Below are 8,543 nucleotides of genomic sequence, written 5' to 3' on the forward strand. Positions count from 1 at the left end.
TGTGTGTGCGTGTGTGTGTGTGTGTGTGTGATCGTACCTCTCACTAATATATATATATATATATATATATATATATATATATATATTCTCTCATTATGTATATTAATTGGCTTTCTTCTCCCCCTCTGTGTATATATATATATATATATATATATATATATATATATATATATATACAACGTAAATACTTATTAACTTGCTATCCGATGAGGTCATATTTAAACACTATTTCCGGTTTTATGTGGGGAATATGCAAACTCCCAAATAATAGTGACAGAAATATATATATATTCAAGTTAAAGATATCCAGAAATAAAAATCACTGAATTAACAAGCTTAATAATAGTGGGCCAGAACACACACACACACACACACACACACACACACACACACACACACACACACACACACACACACACACACACACACACGCACGCACGCACACACACACACACACACACACACACACACACACGCACGCACACACACACACACACACACACACACACATATATATATATATATATATATATATATATATATATACCACGTATATAATATTGTGGAACGCGCAGAATAACAGACTAGGGCACTAATATACACACTTACACACATACATACAAACAGAAAAACAGTAAAACTCTCACATACATACACACAAATGTATATATATATGTGTGTGTGTGTGTGTGTGTGTGTGTGTGTGTGTGTGCGTGTGTAAAAATTATTTCTGGATTGCATGCCGTACATCGCTTTTGTTTTGCGTGAACCGAGAAAATGCGAACGACGAATAGTCCAGTTCTTTCATTGTTTTCGTTTTGTGTGTCGATGACTATCTGCCGTACAGTTTAATATCATTCGAAATAACGCGAGAACAAAGGCCTCGCTTGATTAACTCTGCTGTACTTCCCTTCCCAGTCAGGGAGGTAGAAGGTCTGTAGTAACAAGAACTACGAGAAAATGTCAAGGCGTTAACGTTCAGAAATCGTGGGGTGTCTGGTCGAGGAAGAAGGCGCAGAGGTCGGATACAGCGGCTCATTCAGACGAAATAATCCGGTCCCCGCCTTTGATTTGGGGCACCGATTATCAAACGGGTCGGATTTTCTCGTTCTGTGTGGGATCTGGAGACTTACAGGCGCACGAAGTTAATAACGGAGGTTACATACACACATAGACACTCAGGGATGCATCTAAATATATTGCAGATCCGCACGTTACTAGTCTATAAAAACGGTCAAAGACACGCCCACCCAAACACACACATGCTATAGACAAATGACAACACCCAGGTACACATATTTATTATTAGGGCTATGACAACAGCATATTCTTATCATTGTTCTGGATCCTGTAGTATATATCCGACACAGTTAGACACAATTAATCAACCCAGAACCACATCACTCTATATAAAAGCATATAAGATATCAACGGATACGCACTCGAGAGCTAAAACAGTGGAGAGAATATGCTGTTGTCCCAGCCTTATTCATTACTTAGAAAAAAAAATACACCTAGTCTACACGCGAGGACACACACACGCACCATATGCACATATGTATCCGCCCACGTGGATTCTTTTCTAGAATTCGCACTGTATTAAAAAAAACAAAAAAACAAAACAAAACAAAAAGAAACAAAACAAAAAGAAATTAAAATCGGTATGATAGGCGTACCTGTGAGGAAATTTAAAATATCATATGGCCAAAATCACGTATATTGATCAAGTAGTTTAATTATTATAAGCAGAATTAATTTCAAGCGATTAATTGGAATTCGTAAGCATTACAATAAAATCTTGCAAGTTTGAATTATTGAGTAATCTCCATTTGTTTTTGTTTTTTGTAGATAGTTTTAAAAATGATGGATAAGACGGCAAATATATTTCTGTTATTACTTAAAAATAATTGATTTTGTTTTTTAATTTAAAAATAAAATTACTTGATCAAAATTATGTTTTTATGAATAACACACCTTCGTTTCATCCCGATTGCTTATATCATACAGGTTTTTCTTTATTTTCATTTTTTAATATCGGAGAAATTATGGACACGTGTTACAGGTTAAGAAAGAAACATTTACCTTGAGCTAAGGAGTTGGACGTTATTGGTTTTGTGGGGTCTGCCATTTACAAACAAACGCGCACCGATAAACACACACATAAACATATATGCCGCAGTTATACTTAGATGAACATACTCACAAACAATACTAACTAGACACTATGCTCGGGATTCTCGCGTTTTAATGCTGCCAGTGTTCGGCGCTTTGTACGGACTAGGGCTATGCCAACAGCATATTCTTTTAATTGTTTTGACTCGCGAGTATATATCCGATACAGTTAGACACAATTAATCAACCGAGCATCACATCACTCTACATAAAACATATAGGATACCAATGAATACACACTCGAGAGTCAATATAATGAAAAGAATATGCTGTTGTCATAGCCCTAGTTATGACAACTTGGCAAAAAGATACTCCCCCTGAACAAATATTAAGTAATAATATATTATACTTAGCCCAAATGATTATAGAATGGTGCACAGTATCTAAGTGATCTTGTTATTAGTATCAACATTAAGCTGGATACTCCACCAGACTAGATGAATTATTTTCCTGGAATTCGGCAAAACCAAGAAAGATATATTACGACGGACGTTCCAAAAGTAATGGCTCACATTTTTTAATTCTGCCATAATTGATAAAATTGCATTGTTATGATGATTTAATTATGCATTCATGGCCTGAATGTTTCAATTTTCGGTTGTAGATATTGATGGTGCGAGACCCTAAAAAAGCAACTACTCTCATGGATATGGGTCAAAAGAATTAGTGCGTCAATTCCTCCATGCAAAAAAATAAAAATAAATAAATAAATAAAACTATCCGATCAATATTCACTTACCTAATGTTCAACAAGCCAATGCGGCTGATGTCAGCATAGTTACGAGATGGGTTCGTCGATTTAAGAATGGCGATAGAGATATGAATGACAAAGCGCGCTCTGAGTGTTTACGACTGAGGCATAAAAAGAGGCCAGCAAAAGTGCGTTGAAAATGGTAGTTGCTATGTAGAAAAATAAATCTTGGAGCACAAAATGGCGCTCGTTTTAATGGTAACAAAAATTGTCTTGATAGCTCTCGAACGTTTTTTTTTGTTGTTGTTTTGTTTTTGAGTTATAAAAATAAGAGGCATTACTTCTGGAACGGGGTTGTATAACGCATTTAATTGAGGAAAGAATGAAATAAAAATTAATGTTTTTTACTTCTTTACAACTGTGAAAGAAAATTTAATCTAACATTTGAGTATCTAAGTTTCCCATATGGAGATGAAAAGTTTGACCCAAGAATTGTCCACTAGATTTCTAACTTCGATTGAAATAAAATAAAACAGACAGACAGATCCATACCCTTATCACACACACACACACACACACACACACACACACACACACACACACACACACACAAATATATATTTTTTAATTGGTATATTTAGGCAGCATTTTTTCATTTAAGCAAATATTAATCGACATTTTTTAAATCGCTCCTTCGCACTTTTACTTCAACACTTAGTGATGATTCGTGGACGAATAAAAAGCGCTCCTGACAGCAACAATTATGGATTTTTTTTTTTTTTAATTTTTGATTTTGATACAAAAAAGATTATACAAAAAATCGAAAAATAAAAAAAAAAATTCATAAAGCAAAGTGTCTCCGTTGCATTTAATATTTGCTTGAATATATATATATATATATATATATATATATATATATATATATATAATTTCTTTTGTGTATTGATATTCATATTAAAACCCCATTTTTCTATTTATTTAAAAATAAAATACAACTTTGTTATATATGAACCGTGAAATTGCATACATCTGCAAAAGATCTAGCTAATTATTATTTTAAACATTCATTTTAATTAATTCCTTATTAGTTTTTTTTTTCTTCTGGGATGATCATCTTTAGTTAACTAATACGTGTAATTATATTCATGCAGATATTCTACATGATTTATACTTGCGTAATATTTGCGTAAAATGGTTATAGTAAACACAAACAACTTTCTATATGTATTCATGTATGCCTACCAAACTCCTCTGTCAGTTTTTGGTCTACAGAAATGAAACTTATTTTGTAGGGTATTCGACCCCATGTGAAACTATATATTTGAGTTTTAGTCGGGGAAAATTGGTGCAAAAGTGTAAAAATCAAAAAAAAAAAATGAAGTTTGCCAAGTGATGATCGGCCGACGGCATTACGAATATGCATGCGTAGCGTAATAGTTATAGGTTCGTGTTTTAATTCTTAATCTTGCTGCAAACATGTCTTCATAACTTAGATATCAACGTCAAAGAAAAAAGTAAATTGTAAGCTTAACGTTTTGGTTTCGATTCCCAGTGGTGGCGCACGTGTCATTAAAAAAAAAATAAATACTATTTAAAGCATCACTATGTATTGGTTACAATATAATATCATAATAAATACGAAAACTGCATTAATCAAAATATTATGTTTAAGCGTATTTTACGACCGAGCAATGCCGGGACGCGGCATGCTAGTAGATGTATCATAGTCAATAGAGAATTGTAATCATATACTTTTTTGGATAAACAATGACCTTCTCATCTGTCAGGCTGATGTATCATTCAAGGTAGTCGTAGGAGATCCTTTCTCGCAGGTCTTTGTCTCCCGTCTTTTGGGTGGAGTAAGTTCATTACCTGGGGCTCCCCTACGGGAAAATGCCGATTGATCTGCTTAGAGTGTCGTGGCTTTAGAGACAGAAACTAGATTTTCCTGACCTTCCAAATTGTGTCACACTTTACTGCAATCGGAGGAAAAGTAGATACCTACTTTCACTTTATATTTCTGGTAGTTTACTTGTTACTTCCGGTTGTATGAATACTCCATTTTTTTTCCTGGTCCTGGATATGACCTTAAACTATATCCGATGGTGAGGCCTCAGTTTGCGGGCTTTGGGGAGTGTGCAACCACCCTTTAATTGCCATTGATCCCAGGTCCACTCTGACACGGAGTGGTAGTACCTGTTAGGGTCCCAACTATGGGTTAAATAGAAACCGACTTGAAAAAAAAACAAAACAAAAAAACAAACAAATATATTCTATTAAAAAGTGTTCTTCAAAATCACTGGATTCGGCATTAAATAACCTGAAAAGGGTTGATATGCCGTAAAACAAAAACAAACAACCATTTTTTTTTTCTAATAACTTTTTCGGTATATCTACACATTTCAAGCAAGCTTTTCTTAAAATGGCACGCGTCATATTAAAGAGACTTCAACTCTAAATGGTCCAGCATCGACTAAATTTCACAAAACCAACAACACAAAACATATGGTTATGCTTTCTTCAAGATCAGCACTCCTGTGTTGACTGCGTTTATCAAAAGACGTTCGGCGGCCCTGTCGGCTGAACGTAAAAATTAAAGATAGCTTTAAAAATCACATCCATGTTTTTTTTTTTTTTATACTTGATATTAAAAATGTAATACATCGTTTCATAAAAATATCTATATAAGTAAAACAAAAAGTAGATGTATATGTGTGTCTGCATGTCTGTGTGTAAATATTTAATCGATAAACCCTTAAACGATTGTTCACATAAACGTGAATATAAAAGGAAATAGTAATCATAGATGGTTTAAAACGAGTTAAATTTTTGTTTTGGTGGGTTCATAGTGCATTCAGTAATATGTCGGCAAGTTGAAATGAAAACTGTTAATTTCAATTTGCCGACATATATATTTTTGTTCTTTCTGCGCATGTCTAAATTGAATTCATTTATTCAAATCGATTAATATCGTTTCTTTCTGATCTATCTTTCGACAGCTACACCGGCAGCAGATTCGTTCGGAACGCTTAATGTTTGGGTTTCGATTCTAGCTGATGGCACCTAATTTTTTTTTTCTCTTTTTTTTTAAACGTTTAAAATTACCACGTAATGATAAATATAATAATCTTTACTTTACGGTATTTACTGATAAATACGAAAGTTGCATGAATTGAAATATATTTAAGCTTTTTTTTTGCGACCGGCAAAGCCGCCCTCGTTGTTTTTTTTTTGTTTTTTTTATAAAAGTGCAAGTGAACACTATTTTTTATTTATTTATTATTTTTTTTCTTTTCTTTTGTACAGTCGATAGGACAGCAGAAAGGTTTTTGAAAGTCTTTGTCAACATAGGCCTGCTGATCTTGAGGAAAACCAATATTTATCTCCTATACACGAGTAAATTACGATCGCATTCTGTTCTGGCCACTAAACTGCGGTTTAACCTCTAGGTATTAGTTTAGACACACAGACCTCGAAATGCGGACGTAGGCAGACTCGTATACACACGTGGTGTAGACAGAGGCAGACACAGAGTGACACACGCGATTAGGCCGCTAAAGAATCGCATTTTCTTGTCTGTCTGGGATCGAGGGACACACACACGCACTCACGCACCTTATGATGCAAACCCAGCCACAAAAACGCATGCGAGAATAAACATCCACCGTCGCTGTCTCTATAGCCGCGTTCTGTCGCCACCGCTGCCTTTATACGCAGATAAGGCATTAAAAAGCTATATCGGGCAAACTGGATTCGGTTAATAGTTTTTCTAATGTATCTGAGAATAGGGTAGTGCGCTATTTAGAATACATGAAGACAATTGATATAGGGGTTGGAGGGGATGATCTTACTCGAAGCAGATAAAGTAAAATTTTAAATTATTATAATAATTTATATTGAAAGATAGGTTGATAAGAATGAACTACGATGAAATATAACTGGTCAGCAGAAGTTTGTATTTAAATAGATAGATAGGAAGGCAGAACAAAACGACATCCTGAAGGAAGGGAAAAGGCAGGTATAATATATATATATATATATATATATATATATATATATATATATATATATATATATATATATATATACATATATATATATATATCAAAATATATATATATATATATATATATAAAACAAATAAATAACACAGACGATGAAAACACACACACTACACACACGCATACATACATACGTACATATATACTTATATAGATATATTTTTAATGAATAATAAATTTGTAAATTCTAATTTACAGAGCTTAAATTAAATTTCTTATATATATATATATACATATATATATATATATAAATTTATATATATATATATAGTAGTATGTTATAAATTATATATGCCACTTAAACTACACAGAATATTCCGCGTTTCATTTCTGTATAGCTTAATTGCCATGTATATTTTATGACTTACCACCTAGCTCTACCTACGTATTGAGCACTGCTGAAGTAAATACTTAAAGTTTACGCATAAATTTATACTTTCGTATATTAATTAATGTGATATATATATATATATATATATATATATATATATATATATATACACACACAGGGTGTCCACAAAGTCTGGCTACATTATTTAGCCAGACTTTGTGGAAGCATCCTGTAGATTATGTAGCCAGACTTTGTGGGCACCCTGTACACACACACACACACACACACACACACACACACACACACACACACACACACACACACACACACACACACACACACACACACACATGTGCGTGTATATATATATATATGCGCACACGCACATATATATTATTTACGAACACACGCACACACACACCTATATAGAAATATATATATAAAGAGAGATAGGCAAAGCATGATTGATAGATAGATAGATAGATAGATAGATAGATAGATAGATAGATAGATAGACACTCGCCTCGTGACTTTCTTCGAGACTTAAACGCTTCTATTTGCAATATATTTGTTTTTCATATTACAAGTACGACTTCATATCAGTCTATCTGTCTGTCTGTCTGTCTGTCTCCCTCTCTCTCTCTCTCTTTCTCTCTCTCTCTCTCTCTCTATATATATATATATATATATGTATATATAATTTACATTTTTCAGAAAAAAAGAAATCCATCAAAGTGCTCAGTTGTAAGGACAATCCGAAAATATGAGCGTATTATTTATATATTGTGTACAGAAAGTTTTAGATAAGTCATTGGTACCGCCGATTTCAACCCCGATATTTAGGCACCGTTTTAGATACCCATATCAAGCTCTCTTCAGGCAATACTAATTTCTGAGTCTTAGCTGAAGAGAGCTTCATATGAGCATCTAAAACGGTACGCAATTTTGAGGTTTGAAACCAACGGTACCAAGGACTTATCTAATCTAAAACTTTCTGTAAATTATATATATGTGTGTGTGTGTGTGTGTGTGTGTGTGTGTATGTAAATCTGTGTGTATATATATTAAATCAAATAACAGTTGACAGTTCTATATTATTATATTATATTATATCATAACATTTAATTCATATTTGACATGTGTTTTGTTTAATAGCGAAAGTTCATAGAATAACTGAGACTTAATATTTTGGGTTACTGCCAGAGGGCACCTTGTTTCAACTGTTTTGGGAAGCTGGTTTTCCCCCACATGAAAACGCCCTTTTGTCACATTTTGCTTCCTTGGGGAA

The 8,543-nt window shown here is 33.6% G+C and overlaps 1 long non-coding RNA gene across 2 annotated transcripts in view; it reads left to right on the plus strand.

Moving 5' to 3' along the window:
* The window catches only part of LOC145249712 (uncharacterized), a 364,938-nt gene that overhangs the window by 110,552 nt on the left and 245,843 nt on the right, over positions 1–8,543 (plus strand). The window lies entirely within an intron of this gene.

This window comes from Euprymna scolopes, chromosome 28 (genome assembly GCF_053919585.1).
Source record: "Euprymna scolopes isolate OS-2025 chromosome 28, ASM5391958v1, whole genome shotgun sequence".
Lineage (NCBI taxonomy): Eukaryota > Metazoa > Mollusca > Cephalopoda > Sepiida > Sepiolidae > Euprymna > Euprymna scolopes.